Source organism: Equus quagga, chromosome 17 (assembly GCF_021613505.1).
Source record: "Equus quagga isolate Etosha38 chromosome 17, UCLA_HA_Equagga_1.0, whole genome shotgun sequence".
NCBI lineage: Eukaryota > Metazoa > Chordata > Mammalia > Perissodactyla > Equidae > Equus > Equus quagga.
The window spans coordinates 12,918,181-12,938,363 of NC_060283.1; the positions used below are offsets into that span (position 1 = coordinate 12,918,181).

Here is a 20,183-nt window from a genome sequence, read left to right on the forward strand (position 1 = left end):
GAAATAATTTATTTCCCCATCCATCCTTTTCTCCCTAAAAGTAAGATTAGCTGAACTAGGTCAAACCAAGAAGGAGATCTTCTGAAAATATCTCTGTATTCCTAGGAATTGCAGGATAGGTGAGCTCCATTTTTCAAAAACAAAACACAAAAGTTTATGGGGATTATCTTAAGTAGATATTTTTAATGAAGGATTAGTAATGCAGCATAATATGTTGGAAAGAACTCCAATTCAGAACACATGAATTACACCTTCTGATAATAGAAGTCGTCGTTTGTACTACATACTGTGGTAAGTGCTGGATAACTGTTAACTAATTTGATTCTTTCTATGAAAATTTACTCTGAGATGTATCTACTATTATCAGCTCCATTTTACAGGTGATAGTACTGAGGTTTGGAGAGGTTAATTTGCTCAAGTTCATACAACCTACAAGTGGAAAGCTGGTATTCATCCCAGACTGGCTGATACCAATGCCCATGGTTGTAACCATGGTAACTCATCCCCCTGTCACGAATTAGTTTTATTTCTTCCCTATTTCCTTGATTTCCTCACTTATGTTTAGGAAATCATGCCATGTCTGCTTCAAAGGGCTGCTTTGATTACTGACTCAGGTCAGGTATTTGAGAAAATGTATGTATGTACATATCTGAAATGAAAGTACTTTGTAAACTGGTAAGTGCCCACACATCTAATTTATTGTTGTCAGTCTATATTGCCAACCAGCTGTGTCATCTTGGGCAAATCTCTTAGCTCCACTGGTTTCAGGTCCTCACCTGGAAATTGATGGCATTTGACTAGATGGTTTCTAGGTCCTTTCCAGCTCAAATGACTCCAAGTTCATTAAAAGAAAAACTATAATCATGAGACCATAATAGGACCGTGATGAAGTGAGGAATTGAATCAGAAGGGACATGGCAAAGTAGGGTGTGAAATTAGCATGGAAAAAACTCCATGACAACCATGACTCCAGAGAGCAAGTACCTGGAGAGTTTTCTCCCTGATTGTCTTTTCTCCTTTCACCTCTGACCTAATAACTCATTTAAGAGGATCTCTAGTTGTGGGCATCTCTCTGGGGGTGAGTGGAAAGCCAATCACATGGCCAAAAGTGCACATCTTGGAGTGCAAGGGCCCACCTGAAAAATTCCTTTGGAAAAGAAATAAGCAATTTCAATCTTTAGCAAGAACTCCATCTTCATGTGGGATCTAGGCCAAGCTCATAAGGGAAGATTTATAGAGAACAGTGGATTCTGTGTATCTCTATATCTATGTTACTCTTCCTTTAGGACCTACACAGCACAAGGGTTATGGTTCTCAGTCTCTCCTAGACTTTAACTTTTCCCTCTCTCTCACTTCTACACCCTTCGCTTAGGGGTCTTCCTTAGGTTCTCTTTCCCCTTACTCAAATTCTTTGAACTTCAGTGAAAAGAATATTTTCTAAACTGAAATTTCAGGTATTACTCTGTGGTGAGGCATAGATGTCTAATTCTAGTTCCCAATTTCTTAAGTATATGATCTTGAAGTCTGTTAATTTCTGTTTTTATTTTGTAAATTGGGGATAATAGAATCATCTAGAATCTAATGAGACAAAACCTATAAAGCCTAATAGATTGTAGAAATTAATAATTGTGCTCTGAATCAAAAATAATAATTTGTTGAATTTCAGGGGAATTAACTAAGGTAAAACCGACTTGCCTGTGCTTCCCAACTTCAGCCATTCCATGACTCTTTTAATTTAATTTTTCCCTTGAGAATTCTGCTTTCATATAATAATAATTAATTTGATTTCCATTTCAGTATACACCTTTTATTCATTATTTCTGAGCAGCAAAGCCAAGCTGGTCATTTCATAATTATATAATAAAGTACTCATGTACAAATCTATTGATCTTTTGAAATAATCCATATAGTTGTGCATTGTCATCTTTGAAAACCCTGGTGGTCCGGAGCACGGGTGACACAGAAATCAGAGATGCCTCGCTGCAAGCACAGGCAGTGTTGATCTAACTGTTCCTTTTATCCTTCTTTTACTGTGCTGTTATTCATTCAGCAACATTCCTGGCTTCCTCAACCTGATTGATTTCTTAACCTGATTTTCTACCCTGCACAAACTTGCAAATGGCCATGTCCTTAGAAGATGAGATTGGAAAAGGTTTTGATTAACTGTATCTCCACAGCAATATCGCCAACCAATATTTACCTCAGTTATCTTTTCCTCTACAAACTGTCTTGGGAGATGGCAAACACATGCAAAAAAATAATCAAAGAGAGTAAGTATATTCAGATTTTATTTTGTTTTTCTTCTGGCTTATCAAATTTTAAAAACATACATTTTTAGGATAACTTTTCTCATGAACAAGTTAAACAATCCACGACTCATCACATTTTTTCTGGGAATGATGAGGTACATGGAATACATTTAGTTACGGCTGACTCTGTTAACAGAATGTAACAAAAAAGTGAATTTTAGTGCAACCAATTGATCAAAAGCTTGATTCATTTTCATTGAATTGATCAATTATTTTGTTGTTTCAGGGATGTTGGGCGTGAATTTATATTTTCAAAATATTTTCATTGAATTGAATTCATCTTGGATAAAACATGTGATGAATTATATAGACAGCACTCTATTCTAAGAGTAAACAGAAAGATTTCAACATTCATAAAACCATAATTGAAATGAAATGAAAATCATATATTTTCAGTTTCTCCTCCAAAGCTGGGTGAAAGAACCGTTCACGAACATCTTCAGCATATATTTACTGAGTTATATAAATATTAGTATATGAGATGCTTATCACTAAATAGGAAAACATCTTCACTAGCCCATATACTGTTATAATAGAGTATCATCAATTCAAGAGGACCTGGTGGTGGTGGAACATGAAAAATAGCGCCATGTGTTTACAATCCTGCTGACTGGAAGATAACGGAATAATACAAGATAGAGATAAATGTAATCATATAACCGATATTCTTGAATCTTAGCTTAGAGAGCATCTAATTTAGCAAAGAATTTTATGAAGAGCTCCTTGATGCTATAGTATTAGTTCTGCCTTATTTTTCTTTCACAGAAAGGAATGATAATTGCTAACATTTATTGAGCCCTTACTATTTTAAACCCTTTGTGTCATTCAGTTCCTGAAACAACCATATGAAGTGGTAAATATTATTATCCCCATTTATAGATGACTCCACTGAGACACAGAAAGGTTAATAACTTGCTTAGGATCACACAACCAGTGAGTAAATGTAAGGAAAGTCTGACAATCTATTCTCTCTGTCATTCTCCCTCTTTCATTCTCTCTCCATTATTTTCCGTCTCCCTTTCTCTCTCCCTCTTTCTCTCTCACTGTGCTAACTATTAAGGATTTCTATATCTTAATAACTTTTTATTATAAATATAGGAGTTGTAGAAAATAAAAATACAGATAAAAATAGAGAAGAAAATCAAAATCATACCACTTATTACATTTGTCAATTGTAATTGGTTCACATGTGTGTGTGTGTGTTTGTGTGTATGTGTGTGTGTGTCTGTGAGAGAGAGAGATTGATTATATAAAGTAATCGTTTTCCTCTAGAAAGGTAGAACCATGTTTTGCAAACATCAGCAGTATACATGAGTGCCTATCCCTTATTGATTTATGCTTTTTATATTAAAAGCATTGCCACATTGGCATTCATATATTTTGTGACTAGGTTTCCCAGTTCATCAATCGTATTTCAAAAGTGTTTTATATAAGCGGGTTTTCAGCCATAATCAAGTTTAAATTGTTATATCATATTTTGTCTCTTATGGTCTCTTACTTGATGTTATATTTCAGAAATTGCATTCCCATCCCAAGATTATGTACCTGTGTATGTATTGATTCCTCTAACGCTTTTTATTTATAGTAAGCTAGGTCTCATAGACCCTTTAGGGAAGAGTTTATTCTTTTCTATCAGTTGAAAATACTAAATTTATCATCTATTTAATTCTTATCAGTATTTAAATTTATTTTTTAAATTGTATTTGTTCTTTTGACACATGTCTATTTTTACAAGAATAATCAATTATCAATGTTTATAATGCTTTTGAACATCTGAAAGTCCAAATCTTTCTAATTATTAATCTTTTTCACAATTTTATTGGCCATTATCATTGATTTACTCTTTCCTCTCAAGGAAGATCAGTTTGGGTATGGAACATAGCCAATAGGTGTTATCTGTTCTGAATCTCTTAGTGAGCTCTAACTTGCTGACCGTATCAACAAATATATGAAATATATCTTCGTTGTTTTAGGGAATTGAAATAGCTACTTTGACTCTTTCTTGACATCGTCTCATCATAGCTTGTTGCTGGCTGTCAACTGATCCAAGTGTACCTGAATTCAAGCAAACTGCATAGAAAATCTTTTATGTGGTTTCTGTCTATACGACTCCAGGTGGTTTGACTTGCCTGGACACTAGGTCTGAATCTACAGCTGCCCAGAGGTAATGATGCCTGACTGTCTGCAGGGTTGATGATGTCTCAGAAGTTTCCCCAAATTAATCAATAAAACTCTAGTACCCATGGCATTCCTATTCATGAGTACAGCTGTTATTTGTGGTTATCTGTAAGCAATCACTGATAATAATATCCAACATCTATTAAACAATTAATGTGTACCAGACTGCTGAGTGTTGGCATGGATCTCCTCATATAACCCTCCCATTAACCTTCTGTTTCAGGGGCTCTTGATGCCCTAAATCTGTTAGGAGTAAATCGAACCTAGTGTGTATAAGCCACTGAGACAGGTTCATAGAGTGAGAGAACATCAGAACTGAAACTCTTTTCTTCAGCTTTATTGAGATATAATAGACATATAACATTGTATAAGTTTAAGGTGTACAACGTAATGATTTTATATATGTACATATTGTCAAATGGTTACTCCAATAAGATTAGTTAACATCCATCATCTCACACCATTACAGTATTCTTCTTTGTGACGAAAACTTTTGAGATCTACTTTCTTACTGACTTTCAAATATACAATAGAATATCGTTAACTATAGTCATCATGCTGTACATTACACTACCAGAATTTATCTTATAACTGGAAAATTTTACATTTTGACCATCTTCACCTATTTCCCCCACTTTCTGGCCCCTGCCTGTGACAACCACAAATCTGATCCTTGTTTCTGAGTTGGGCATTTTTAGGTTCCATATACAGAGAGATCATGCAGTATTTGTCTTTTTCTGTCTGACTGACCTAACTTAACATAATGTCCTCAAGGTCTGTCCAGATTATCACAAATGCCAGGATTTCCTTCTTTTTTTAAAGCCTGAATAATATCCCATTGTTAAACATATAATTTATGTTATTTATACATATTTATACGTATACTTGTTATTCATATTATTTATATATTTATAGTATGATTTCTTCATTCATTTGTCAACGGACACTTAGATTGTTTCAATGTGTTGCCTATTATAAATAATACTGCAATGAACATGAGAGTGCACATATATTTTGGTGATTACATTTCCTTTGGATATATACCCAGGTATGGAATTGCTGGGTTATATGACAGGTCTGTTTTAAATTTTTTTAGGAAACTATGGTTTCCATAGTAACCACACCAATTTACATTCTCACAACAGTAGACATGGTTCTGTTTTCTCCACATTCTCACCTGCAGTTATTATCTCTTGTCTTTTTGATGATAGCCACTCTAACAGGTGTGAGTTGATATCTTATTGAGTTTGATTTGCAATTCCCTGATGATTAGTGATGTTAAGCACATTTTCATGTATGTGTTGGTATTTTGGATGTCTTCTTTGGAAAAATATCTAATTAGATTCCATGCCAAAATTTTAATTGGATTATTTATTTTCTTGTTATCGAGTTGTATGGGTTCCTTATATATTTTGGATATTAAGACCCTGTCACATAGGTGATTTACAAATAATTTCTCTCATTATGTAGGATGCTTTTTCATTTTGTTTAGCACTTCTTTTGCCATGCAGAAGCTTTTTAGTTTGATATAATCTCTCTTGTTTACTTTTGATTTTTTTGGCTTGTGGTTTAGATGTGATATCCAAAAAATCATACCCAATCCATGTTCATTTTTTCCCTATGTTTTATTCTAGGGGTGTTATGGTTACAAGTCTCACATTTAAGTCTTTAATTCATTTTGAGTTTTTTTTTTTTTTTGGTGGGGGGGTGGTGGTGGGAATGGGATCCAGTTTCATTCTTTTACAGGTGAATATCCAATTTTCCCAGTACCATTTATTGAAGTGACTGTGTTTTTTCTATTGAGTATTTTAGGATCTCCTGTCAAATGTTAGTTGACCATATATGCACAATTTTATTTCTGGGCTCTTGATTCTGTTCCACTGGTCTATGTATCAGTTTCTATGCCAGTATCATATGATTTTGATTACTCTAGTTTTGTAATATAGTTTGAAATCAGGAAAGGTAATATCTCTTGGCCAGCTTTATTCTTCTTTCTCAGGATTGCTTTGTCTATTCAACTTCTTTTGTGGTTCCATACAAATTTTAGGATTGTTTATTCTATTTCTGTGAAAAATATCATTGCAATCTTGATAGAAATTGCATTGGATATATGATGGCTTTTGATAGTATGGGCATTTCACCAATATTAATTCTGCTAGTCCGTGGACATGGGATACCTTTCCATTTACTTGTATTTTTTTTCAATTTCTTTCGTTGATGTCTTATAGTGTTCAGTGAAGAGACCTTTCACCTTCTTGGTTAAATCTACCACTAAGTATTTTACTGTTTTTGATACTATTGTAAATGGGATTTTCTTTATTTCATTTTCCTAGAATTTGTGTAAGTATATAGAATGCTTATTTTGTATCCTGAAACTTTACTAATTTCATCGATTAGGTCTAACAGTTTTTTGGTGACATTTTTAGAGTTCTCTACAAATAAAATCATGTCATCTGCAAATAGACACAATTTCAATTCTTTTCTTCCACAACTTTGATGCCTTATATTATTTTTCTTTGACTTGATTGCAGTGGCTGGGGTCTATTACTATTTTGAATGGGAATGAGGAGAATGGTCACCTTTGTCTTCTTCTTGATCTTTCAAAAAAACTTTCAACTATTCACCATTGAGTATGTTATTGGGTATCAGCTTGTTATATATGAGCTTTAGTATGTTGAGGTTGGCTCCTTCTATACCTAATTTATTGAGAGTTTTTATCACGAATGGTGTTGAATTTTGTCAAATGATCTTTGTTCATTTATTGAGGATTATATGATTTTTATATTTCATTCTATTAATATGATGTATTACATTTGTTAATTTTTGTATATTGAACTATTCTTGCATTCTAGGAAAGAACCGTACTTGACCATGGTGTATGATCCTTTTCATATGCTGATGAGCTGAGTAGTTTACTTGTTAGTATTTTGATGAAAATTTTAAAATCTGTATTCATCAGGGATATTGACCTATAATTTTCTTTTCTTGTAGTGTCCTTATCTGGTTTTGGTATCAATGCTGGACTTATAAAATGAGTTTGGAAATGCTTCTTCCCCTTGAACTTTTTGGAAGAGCTTGAGAAGGATTAGTGTTAATTCTTCTCTAAATATTTGGTAGAATTCCCATGCAACCATCTGGTCCTGGGCTTTTCTTTGTTGGGAGGCTTCAATTACTGATTTGATCTCCTTACTTGTTATTGGTTTCTTCAGGTTTTCTATTTCTTCATGATTCAGTTTTTTATGTTGTATGTTTCTAGTAATTTACCTATTTCTTCTAGGTTGTTTCATTTTTGGAAGAAACCATAGGACAAAGGGAGTCCTTTTGTTTTGGCACTGTGTGAGCAGGGGGCAGGGCAATAGGGTCAGAGTGCTGCTACTCCTCTACTGTTCTAGTGTGGTCCTTCTCATTTTACATGGTCCATGGGGATGCTTCAGCTTCATAAGCACATTTAGGATTTTCACCACGATATCTTTTCTATGAATAGTTACCAGTTGTTCTGGTAAAGCTGACTGAAGTCAAGAACAACTTATTTTGCTGTCTTGATGATGTCACTAGGAATGAAAACTCTAAGGTCTGAACCCTTAATCACAGTACTTTTCTGTTTACTAAGACACAAAATATCCTAAAATTGAGAAAAGAATTGGGGTCAATAGTTAGTTGTAATAGCTTCCCTTTGGAATAGTTATCAGTAAATCTTCAAATATCATTTTTAATTTTCATGACCTCATGAAATAATTGAGAACCTGTAGCACAAGGCAGGTACTTTTTGATATTCAATATGAAAAACTGGGGTCTTTCCATCAGCACAGTGAAGTATTTCCCCCTTTCCACTGATGAATGGAGGGAAAAAAATGGCACGAATGAAAATTGTAAAGCCACCAATTTACCTGAATATTGTCTATTTTCTGATTTTAGAAACACCAAGTCAATGGTTTGTGGAGGAAATATTACAGATATCAACCCTTTCATCCTCTTGAGATTCTTGGATTTCCCTGAAATCATAGTAGCGTTCTCTGTTGTATTCCTGTTGACCTAGGTTATGAGTCTAATGTGATACCTGTGCCTCATCCTCTTAGTAAGGATGGACTCCCACCTCCACACACCCATGTACTTCTTCTTCAGTATTCTGCCCTTAATGATATCTATATGTGACCTCCACAGTTCCCAAGATGCTCTCTAACTTCTTCCAGGAGCAGCAAACTATCACCTTTGTGGGTTGTGTTATTCATGACTCTGCCTTCTCAACCATGGGACTAAGTGAATCTTGTCTCATGACAGCTATGGCTTATGACCAATATGCTGCTTTTGTAGACCACTTTTCTATTCAATCATCTACTCACCCACCCTCTGTGTTTGGATGGTACTGAGGTCCTATATGGATGGACTCTCTGGTTCTATATCCCAATTGTGTGTCATGCTTCAGCTCCACTTCTGTGAGCCTAATGTCACCAACTACGTCTTCTGTGACATGCCCCAAGTGTTAGTCCTGTCTTGCACTAACACTTTCTTTGTACAACTCATAACTGCTATATTAGCAATGATCTTTGGGATAATAAATGCCTTAGCTATTATGATATCCTATGGCTATATTGTCATCTACATTATGAAGAACACTTCAGCTACAGTACTGTCCAAAACTTTCAACACCTATGCTTCTCACCTTACAGCAGTGACCCTCTTCTAGCCCTCAAATATCTTTTTCTATTTGAGTTCCAGCTCTAGTAGCTCCCCCAGCTTTGATAGATTTGCATCAGTCTTCTACTCTGTGGTGATTCGCATGTTGAATCCTTGATTCATAGTCTGAGAAACAAGGAAATCAAAGTCGCCTTGAAGAGGTTTGCAAGAGAAGAGAGAGTATTCCTGAAGTCACGGAGTATAAGATTTCTGACCAATTTGTCTTGTCAGAATCACTTTAATCCACAAAAGTATGCACACTACTGCACTATAACAAAACTCATATTGCCTTTGGGCAAAGAAGGCTTAATTTAACACAGATAATATGAGGAAATAGAACAATAGGTGACTCAATGCCACACAAACACTATAACTTTATGTCCTGGAGGTTCATTACTTTCATCTTACATGAGGAGTGGCCTCATCATTTATTATTTTTTCTGAAAGTATTTGTGAAACATTAAAGTTTAAAAACTCGTTGCTTCTTTTTGCTACTGAGATTGACCTCTGTCCAATTGCAGGCCTCTGGCATTGAAGGCAAGATAATTGACAGAGGCTCCTGGGGGTGTACTAACTTTGTCTCCCAAATATTTTGATGCAGCATTATCTAAACATGGTGGTGACCAATGTATGGTCTGTGTTTCTGAACAGAATGGGAATGAACAGAGAGAGGGGGTGTGCCTTTAGAGAGAAACAAAGCTATAGAGTTGCCCTGGTTGTGCCTCATGGAAGACCAGTCTGAGATAGCTAACATTTGTCTAAGGTCTCTTTCAAAGCTAATCATCTAATAAGTTTTTAGTTACATCCTAGTCTCCACCAGCTTTGGTCTAAGGAATGAGGTGATTTAAATGATAAAAGGAATCAATGAAGCATCTGTTCCACTCAGTGCCATTTATTTATGATTCTGATGAATTAGTTTCTTGCATCTAGTGTCCAGTTGGAATTTCTGCTGGGAAATGATATTAAAAATCCATGTCACAGCCAATAGCAGTTTCTGATATTATGAAATGCAAACCTCTCTTTCTATCCTCCATTCAATCTAGAAAGTTTGTCCTTGGTTAACATAGACAATGGGATCACACTACCAAATCATTTCTGATATTTAAAGCATCTGAACATGTTAGGTAAGAAGACTTGTGTGAGAGTTCATTATAATAATAGAGTTACTGAATATTCAGTATTGCAGGGACAAAGAGGAAATATGGAAAACTTGTCTACATTCCTTCCTACTGTTTGTGTTCAACATTTTAAGTCCTAGAGATTGGCGATTGTTTGGGGTGATATAATGGATGGAGTAGAACAGTTTGAGTGACTTTAATGCTCGTATTTTCTGGGAAACCTCAAGGGCCAGGAGTGATAATAGATAGTGGGATAGGCAGGGTTCTCAACTCTGACCAGTTTTCACTGTCTGAAGTAAGACATAAAGTTGTGGTCCTTGTGGTATAGTTAAAAAATAGATCAAGATGCCTAACAACACTGACTGTTGATTTACCAGATTTCTCAGACTTGAATAAACTAATGTAAAAAAGATATAATTACATTTACATATTATCCTTGAAGAGTCATTGGATTCTTTTTTATTTTGCTTCTATTTTTTTTTATTGAGGTAACATTGATTTACATCATTATATCAATTTTAGGTGTACACCGTGATATTTTGATTTCTATGTAAAAAACATCATGTTCCCCACGCAAAGACTAATTACCATCTATCACTATACACGTGTGCCCTTTACTTTTTTCACCCTCCCCCCAAATCCCATCACCTCTGGTAATCACCACTGTAATATCTATTTCTATGATTTTGTTGGTTGTTATGGTTTTTATCTTCCACTTCCAGGTGAAATCATACAGATTTCAAATTTTTATAAATATACTTTTATACAAAATACAAAAATTTCCATTATAAATATATTTCCATTATAAGCATTTGTTACACGTATATTGCATATATGTATGGAACTGTTTATAACTATGTATAATTTATTACATTAATAGTTAAATTACAAAAAGTGGTGGCTTATTTCTTGCTCTCTAACATTCATAATCATTCTTTCTCTGAGAAATATACTGAAATATATATATATATGGAGAGGATGATTTTTCTGTTGTTAAACATCATTGTTTCAGTAGATTCGTCCCAACTCTGGGTTTCAGGGTTGAACCCAGATTGGTTTAAGACACTTAGAAAATATCCAATAGCTATTGCAACTAGCTTAGGGTAGAAGTGAGGGATATGAACAAATTAATGCAAGAAAGATGCAAGAAGATGTTTTCTGGGGCTTCTGGGAAAGAAAATCTTTTTCTCTTCTGTGGAAGCTACCAGAAGAGATACTCTCTTCTTTTAGATGGTGTGAAGTAAGACTGTGATCTCTAGAATTTATACAATTTTTCTACCATAAGAGAAATTATCCATAGGATAGAACAATTAGTCTCCACAGCATATTAAACAAAAAAGAAAAAACTGGACATTTATAATATTGTTTCAGCCACTGGATCAAATTTTCTCTGATTACTTCTGTTCTATGAGCTAACAGATTCACTTGATTGTTTGACCAGTTTCATACTTTTTCTGTCATAAAAGATGAAAGATTCCTACTGAAAATCATTTTGTAATATATACCAAGAATAACAAAAATGTGATTTTTTGAATGTGTTCTCTATTATTTGTATATTATTTGCCTATTTTTGTACAACAAATTGGTACAAAACTTTGTGGTTTCAAACAAAAATAGATATTTATTACCTTTTATAGTTTTTGTGGGTCAGAAATTCAAGTGCAACTTGGCTGTGTGGTTCTGGCTTAAGAGGTCTGATGAGGTTGCACTCAAGTCATTGGTCAGGGCTGGAGTCCTCTGAAGCTAGATCAAGGTGGGAGGATCTACTTCTAAAATGGATGCCTCGCATTGCTGGCAATTTGGTGCTGTTTGATGGAAGGAGGGTAATATACTTCTTACATGGGTTAGGCCTATTAAATGTAGGAGGGTTCTGCACAAGCCCATGAAGACCAGAAGGCCAGGGTCATTGGAGACGATCTTCAAGGCTGCCTATCACCCTCAGCTGTTAGAAATGCTTCAGAGTAAATATATTCAAAAACTTTCATTGAAAACTTGGAAACAACTTCTATGCTACATGAAAAGAATAGTTAAATACAGTGAGATATAGCCAGTTGGCTCATTAAAATACACATGCCAGAAAGTAACACTTACACTGCAGGCACAAGATTTTGACAATCAATCTACAAATTCAGGTATTCAGGAAACACTATTTTCATTAACTTTCCATAACACAATTTCTACTTTGCACTCTCTATTTCTTCACTGGGAAGAAACTTAGTCAATTTGTGAGTCCTTCTGTCTTTTCCCTACATTTGTGTCTAAGTTCTAGAGGACTGAATGATGTCAGGGCAAAGGAGCTATTGGGCTCTTGATCTCTCTCCACAGCAGCATCTCCTGAGATATCTATTGCCTCAACAGATCCCAAGATGTCAAATCATAATTGGGTTACTGCTGAATTCCATTTATCCGCATCCTAAAGACTGTTAGGTCTGGTGACTCTGCTACTCATGAACGGTCTTAGTCGAATGGGAATTGTTCTGTTATTCCCATCCTATACTCTGGCACAGGAAATTCTGTAGAGCTCAAGCCCTAAGTGCCCAGTGGCTGTCTCCCTGGACCTCCATGAAAACATTTTCTGAAGTTTCTGTCTGCCAAAACAGGCCCTAACCATCTTTTGGTATGGCTCTTCTGTTCTTGGTGTGTCTAAACTTATTTGATAGTTGTGGTATCTCAAAGCCATTCTGGAGACTCACTCATGTTTTTGGGCACATGATCTCTGTTTCAAATTCTTTTTGCTGTCACATCCTTTCTCTGAGGCTTGAGAACATAACAACTTGCCTGACTGAAAGAGAGGAATGGTCAGAGATAGGAGGAAGGAAATATTAAGTAAAAAGCTAAATATTATTACAAAAATATTTTCTATTAGCTGTTACATACAGCTAAGTGAAAAATTTAAAAAGGAAGGTTGGATGGGGATTTGACAAGATACTAAAGACATATTAGAGGCATGAACAGACCTTATTTTCTAACATATTGTCACTGACTGCTTGACATTCTCCATAGCATGGCCTCTTCTATCTCCTCTAAGTTATTCTTTCCATGTAGCATATGGAGAAGGAAAACTCAGACCTTGAGGACCAGAGGACAAGGGTTTAGTGTCTTGGGTGCAAAACAAGAATTGCTTCTCTCAGTGAATGAATGTATAAAGAAGATGTGGTGTGTGTGTACATATATATATATATATATATATATATATATATATATATACACACACATAGAGATATATAAATAATGGAATACTACTCAGTCATAAAAAGATGATATTGTGCCATGTCTGACAACATGGGTAGATCTTGAGGGTATTATGCTAAGTGAAATAAGTCAGACATAGAAAGGCAATTTCTGTATGACTTCACTCATATGTGGAAGATAACCAAACAAACACATAGATATGGAGAACAGATAGGTGGTTAACAGAGTGGAAGAGAGAAAGGGGTAAAGGGGCACATAAATATGGTGAGCTAGCCTTCTGGTGGGGAAGAAAATGTAGTCTATACAGAAATCAAAATACAGTGATGTACAAATGAAATTTATATGATGTTATCAACCAATGAGACCCCAATAAAATAAATTTTTTAAAAAACACCCCAAATAAAGAATTGCTTCTTGTACATTTGGTGAGAGGTGATAGCAAAGTAGGGTGGAGGGAGATGCAAGAGTTCCTTTTTGGTGCATGTTTTGGGAAGACTGAATGTTATTTCTCTTTTCAAAGTTCCTTATGCTCTTTGCCCAGTTCTTCCTCTTTTCCTCCTTGTCTCTACCATTCTTCATACAATTGTTGTCTCCTCTCATTTTCTCTCTTCTACTTATTTCTCCATTTAAAATAAGAAGATGGAGCCATGGAAGAGAAGAAGAGATCAATTTCTGTTTCTTCTTCCCTACTCCAAACTTCTGGAAGGTCTTCCTGAATGTGACCCATGCTTGGGTCCCATCTAAAGGTAAAAAACCAAAACAAAACAAAAGTAAAAGAAAACAAAAAACTGGTCCAAAATAAGAAGGTAGAGAGCTGAGATTCCCTCTATTGCAGGGTCTGACTCAGCATTGTTGGAGATTCACCACTTCTTGGTGTCTTTCCCAGATAGAGGTTTCTGATGATTGTCCATATGCTTTGAAGACATAATTTATTTTACAGAGAACAAGGTTGGAAGTGTTTTTTAAATTATCCCCATTATCCTTCCAGGGTGAATGGAGCTTTCCTTGACATAAAAATGTCTCAAAAGATGAGCATGCCGAAGGAAGAACTTGGAAAATAAACAAGGGACCAATTAAGAGAGTTGGTCTCCCCTCTATCACCCAGGAGGGAGGTTATTTACAACTTGCATGATTTTAATTGCTCCTTCATTGTTGGGATCTGTGCTCCAAAGTCCTCTCTTAGATGTGAAAGAAGCCTCATAAGCTTTCAAGGTCCTCTTCTCCCACAGCTAGATCATTTCTGAGGGAGGCTGAGTGAGCAAAACATTACTAATAAAAATCATGAACTCATCTCAGAATTCTGATAGAGTGGGATACTCTCAGAAGCTGGAAGCTGAAATATTTTTTGGCTATTTCTGAATACTTGGGTAAACCACAAAGAAGAAAGAGTTAGAACAGAGGAGAGTAAAGCTTTACAGAACTCTTAGGTGAGTCATTAGGGGCTCTGCTCTGAGGAATGTGAGGGCCTGGGACCCAGGAAAAATTTCATAGTTTTACAAATAGCTCAATATCATTGTCCTTGAAGTCTAAGTTTTATGAGTCCCTCTTCCATCGCAACTCATTTAGCCTGAAAAGCATTCTGGAGAGGGAGATCTAAATATGTAGGCTGTGTCAATATACTTTGGTACAAAATGGGGAGCTGGAAAACCTCTGACACCTTTGATTAATGTTTAAAAGGAGAAAACACAGACCCAAAGGAAAAGTTGTGGGTAATTTTTGAGGGGCCTATGCTACTTGGTTTGTTCCATATAAAAGTCACATTTGAGCAGTCTACAGAAGACTCCCAAATTGAGTGATTTCAATGCACCTTTGATGAACATTTTGGGTCTTGAGGAATTGGAGGACCACCCGTCAAGAAAAACTGTAATACTTGGTCTTCTGAGACTGACCCTGTCCATATCTCCTGATAAATAAAGCTCTGCATATTTTGTTTCCTGTCCTATAAATATGTTGAATTTTTCCAAAGTCAACTGTGTAAATATTAGGAAGGATTATTGATGAAATATCTTAAAGAAGAGAGGTATGTCAAAGAATATGTATGGGCCTTCCCTGGTCTCTGACTTCTTACCACATCCAGCTGGTGATCACCCACAAGAATTTATCTCCATCTTTCTCATGCCACACATCATCTCTTGTTTTACATTATGTCTCTATGGGTCCATTTATCACCTGTCTTCCTGGGCTGTAGGCTCCTTATTGGATGATTTACATCATCCAAAACACAAAGATAGTGCTTTACAGTGTTTAGAAATAAGATTAATGCAGCAATGAACACATGTTGATGTGCAGTTCAGTGCAGATATTTAAGATGTGGCTTTGGAGCTATATTGCCTGGGTTTGAATCCCAGTTCTGCTCTTTGTGAGTTGTGTGACCTTCAGCTATTTACTACTCTAACCCACAGTCTCTTCATCTGAAAAATGGGACTAGTAAGAACACATACCTCATAAAGTTGTTGAAAATTAAAATATGATAAAACATGAAAGTATTCAGAATAGCTCTTGGAACATAGTACACACTCAATAAATATTAGCTAACTAATACCACACCTTAATTTTCAGGCAAATGCAATCACTTTAGAAGCCAAAAAAAAAAAAAAAGCAAATCAAGTAGCTTGGGGTTTTAGAAAAACAAATGGCCAGTGATAAGCTAGAGTAACCAAAACTTCATAGAAGTATTCTTTGTAAAAGTGTTTCTGGTAATATGGTGGATCATATGTTCAAAGAAATTACTAACAGTAGATAAAATATGCTTTTTCATGCAGAAGCCAGTGAGAAAGCAAATAAATTTATCAACGTACTCAAATGACAAGAAAAAGCACAAACTTCAGAGGGCAGTAAGATGGGGCCATTATTTTCCCATGAGTATCTATTAATCTCTGGTATGCTCAGTCCTGGGTTTTGATAAGCCAATGTATGAAGGGTAGGAGAAAAAGACAATGTGTGAGCTTCGCTTAGAGACACCTCATTCCCCCACTGCCGCTGAAAACATGGACTCTCAAAGGGTAACATTCTCAGTTGTCAAACTAGGAAAAACCTACATTCAAAATGAGATAGTGATATGCACACCTCTCTCAGCTTTATTGTGAAAGAAAGACAAAAAGTAAAAAAGCCTTGGGGCTGACCCTGTGGCTGAGTGGTGAAGTTTGTGCACTGCACTTCTGACGACCCGGGGTTTTGCAGGTTCAGATCACAGGCGCGGACATGGCACTACTCGTCAGGCCATGCTGGGGCAGCATCCCACACAACACAACCAGAGGCACTCACAACTAGAATATAAAACTATATTCTGGGGGTCTTTGGGAGAAGAAAAAAAAAAAAGAAGATTGGCAACAGCTGTTACCTCAGCTGCCACTCTTAAAAAAAAAGTAAAAAAGACTTCCCTGATAATTCTTTTTGTAAAATTTATTTTTATTGAGATAAAATTCACATATCACAGTGTGTAAGTTTAAGAGAGTCAGCGTGTTGATTTGAAACTTTTACATATTGCAACATACTTACCATGCTAGCATTAGCTAACACTTCTGTCATGTCACATAGGTAGATTTCTTTTTTTGTGGTTGGAACAATTAAGATCCAGCCTGTACAGATTTTGAAATATAGTGATGTACATTTGCAATTTATATAATCTTATAAACCAATGTTACCTCAATAATGGAAATAGATCTATTCTTATGAATATTGAAGTTTATAACAGAGTATTGTAGTCTATAATCACTATGCTTGGCATTAGATCTGTAGGATTTATCTGGGAGTTGCAAGTGTGTACCGTTAAACAAAATATCTCCAATTCCTGCATCCCCAGTCTCTGATAAGCCCCAGTTTGTTTGCTGTTTTTATGAACTTGACTGTTTTAGAACCCGCATATAAGTGATATTATACAGCCTTGTCTTACTCTATCTGACTTATCTCACTTAATGTAATGCCCTCAAGATCCATCCATGTTGCTGCAAATGGCAGGATTTTCTTCTTTCTTGTGACTCACTGATATTCCACCGTGTGTGTATGTGTGTATAACATCGTCTTTACCCATTCATTCATTGACAGATATTTTGGCTGTTTCCATATCTTGGCCATTGTGAATAATGTTGCAAGAAACATAGGAGTGCAATATCTTTTTGATATCCTTTTTTCATTTCATTTGGACAAATAGCCAGAAGTGGAATTGCTGGACAATATTGTTATTCTATTGTTATTTTTTTGAGGAAACTTCTTACTTTTTTCCATAGTGGCTGAAGTAATTTGTAATCCCCTGATAGTGAATGAGGGATCCTTTATCTCCATATCCTTGCCAAACTTGTTCTCTCTTGTCTTCTTGATGATAGCCATTCTAACAGGTGTGAGAAGATATCTCATTGTGATTTTGATTTGCATTCCCCTAATGATTAGTGATATTGAGTATATTTTTGTGTTCCTTTTGGACATTGAATGTCTTCTTTGGAAAAATGTCTAGTTAGTTCTACTGCCCATTTCTTTACATCAAATTTTTGATATTTGTTACTGAGTTGTGTGAGTTCTTTAAATACATGGGATTATAAACCCTTATCCTATGTATGGATGGCAAATATTTTCTCCCATTCTGTAGGTTGCCTTTAATTTTTTTTGATTGTTTCTTTTGCTGTGTAGAAGCATTTTAGTTTGGTGTAGTCCCGCTTGTTGATTTTTGCTGATGTTACTTGTGCTTTTGATGTCATATCCAAAAACTCATTGCCAAGGTCAATGTCAACAAGTTTTTCCTCTAGGTTTCATTCTAAGAGTTTTATGGTTTTATGTCTATGTTTAAATCTTTAATTCACTTCGAGTTAAGTTTCATGAGTAGTTTAAGTAAGGGGTCTGGAGTTTTCTCTGCCTTTGTATGGGTACACATGCTCCACTCTGCTTGCTCCCTCTTGTGGCTGAATTCTTTTATTTTTTTCAGATAAATAGTGATTTTTTTAATACACTTTTCAACATGGCTTTTTTAAAGAAAGTACTGTCTACTTTTTAAATTAAGTATCTAAAATTTTTCATATCTATTTTTTTAATTGCAGTAACATTGGATTATAACATTATATAGCTTTCAGATGTACATCATAATATATTTCAAATTCTGCGTAGATTACATCATGTTCACCACCCAAAAGCTAATTATAGTCCATCCCCTCACATGTGAGCCTCATCACCCCTTTTGCGTTCCCCCTTTTCATCTCTGGTAACCACCACTCCTGTCTCCACTTCTATGTGTTTGTTTGTCGTTGTTCTTATCTTCTACTTATGAGTGAGATCATATGTTATTTGACTCTCTCCCTCTGACTAATTTCACTCAGCATAATCCCCTCAAGTCCCATCCGTGTTGTCACAAATGGCCGTATTTCATCATTTCTTATGGCTGAGTAGTATTCCATTGTGTATAAATACCACATCTTCTTTATCCATTCGTCCCTTGATGGGCACATAAGTTGCTTCCAAGTCTTGGCTATTGTGAGTAATGCTGCAGTGAACATAGGGGCGAAGGTATCTTTATGCCTTTGTGTTTTCAAGTTCTTCGGATAAATACCCAGCAGTGGGACAGCTAGATCATATGGTAGATCTATTCTTAATTTTCTGAGGAAACTCCATACTGCTCTCCATAGTGGTTGCACAAGTTTGTGCTCCCACCAGCAGCGTACTAGGGTTCCCTTCTCTCCACACCCTCTCCAACATTTGTTGTTTCCTGTCTTGTTAGTTATAGCCATTCTGACTGGAGTGAGGTGACACCTCATTGTAGTTTTGATTTGCATTTCCCTGATAGCTAATGATGTTGAGCATCTTTTCATATGCCTGTTGGCCATCCGTATATCTTCTTTTGAGAAATCTCTGTTCAGATCTTTTGCCTGTTTTTTAATTGAGCTGTTGGTCTTTTTGCAGTTGAGCTGTATGAGTTCTTTGTATACTTTGGATATTAACCCCTTATCAGATATATGGTTTGCAAATATCTTCTCCCAGTTGTTAGGTTGTCTTTTCATTTTGTTGATGGTTTCCTTTGCTGCGCCTTCTTAAGCTATTGTGTCTCCTCTGGTTTATGTCACTCACCATGCTGGCTCCTGGAACCCTGTGTTTCCATTTTACAGAAGGTGGCACTAGAGCTCACATTTGTGTTTCTGCCTTGTCCACAGACCAGGTCTGTTTTTCTGAGACTCAGTTTACCAGATTTGCTCTTATTGCTACACTCAGGAATGTGCATAAGGAGCCAGTTGCAGAGGGGTAAGAGGTGTTTGTTTAGCACTGGGAGGTTGAGGGCTCTGGTGGACCTGGTGGGGAGATTCTCTGGTGAGCTACTCCTCAATGCTCATGGATGGACTTCCTCCTGAAATCCTGAGCCTGTGTGCCCCTTTAATATTCTCAACTGCCTCTTTCCTGATCTCCCTTCTTTTTCTGGTCGTGGTCTACTCACCACAGTAATCTCTGTACTTCTAGAGAGAAATGGATTTTCTAGCTGCCTCCAGCACCCCTGGGGTAGGTGGGTACTAACTCACTGATCTTTTTCCTCACCAGAAGAGTTTGCCACTGCTAAATGCTTCAGCTTCTGCAGTGTACCTTGAAGTGGTTGGTGCTAGGAAAGCTCCTTTCACTGTCTCCACTGTGACCAATCTCACACCTATTTTTCTACTCCAGCAGTACACTGGAATACCTTCTCAGGAAGACTGGACTTCCACAAAGTCTCTCTCCTTCATGGGTGTCTGCCCAAGTCAGCCCT

The 20,183-nt window shown here is 36.1% G+C and overlaps 1 pseudogene; it reads left to right on the forward strand.

The window, feature by feature from the left end:
* The first annotated feature begins 8,415 nt into the window (after positions 1-8,415).
* LOC124229050 (olfactory receptor 5AN1-like) lies at positions 8,416-9,476 on the forward strand (annotated as a pseudogene).
* Positions 9,477-20,183: the final 10,707 nt, after the last annotated feature.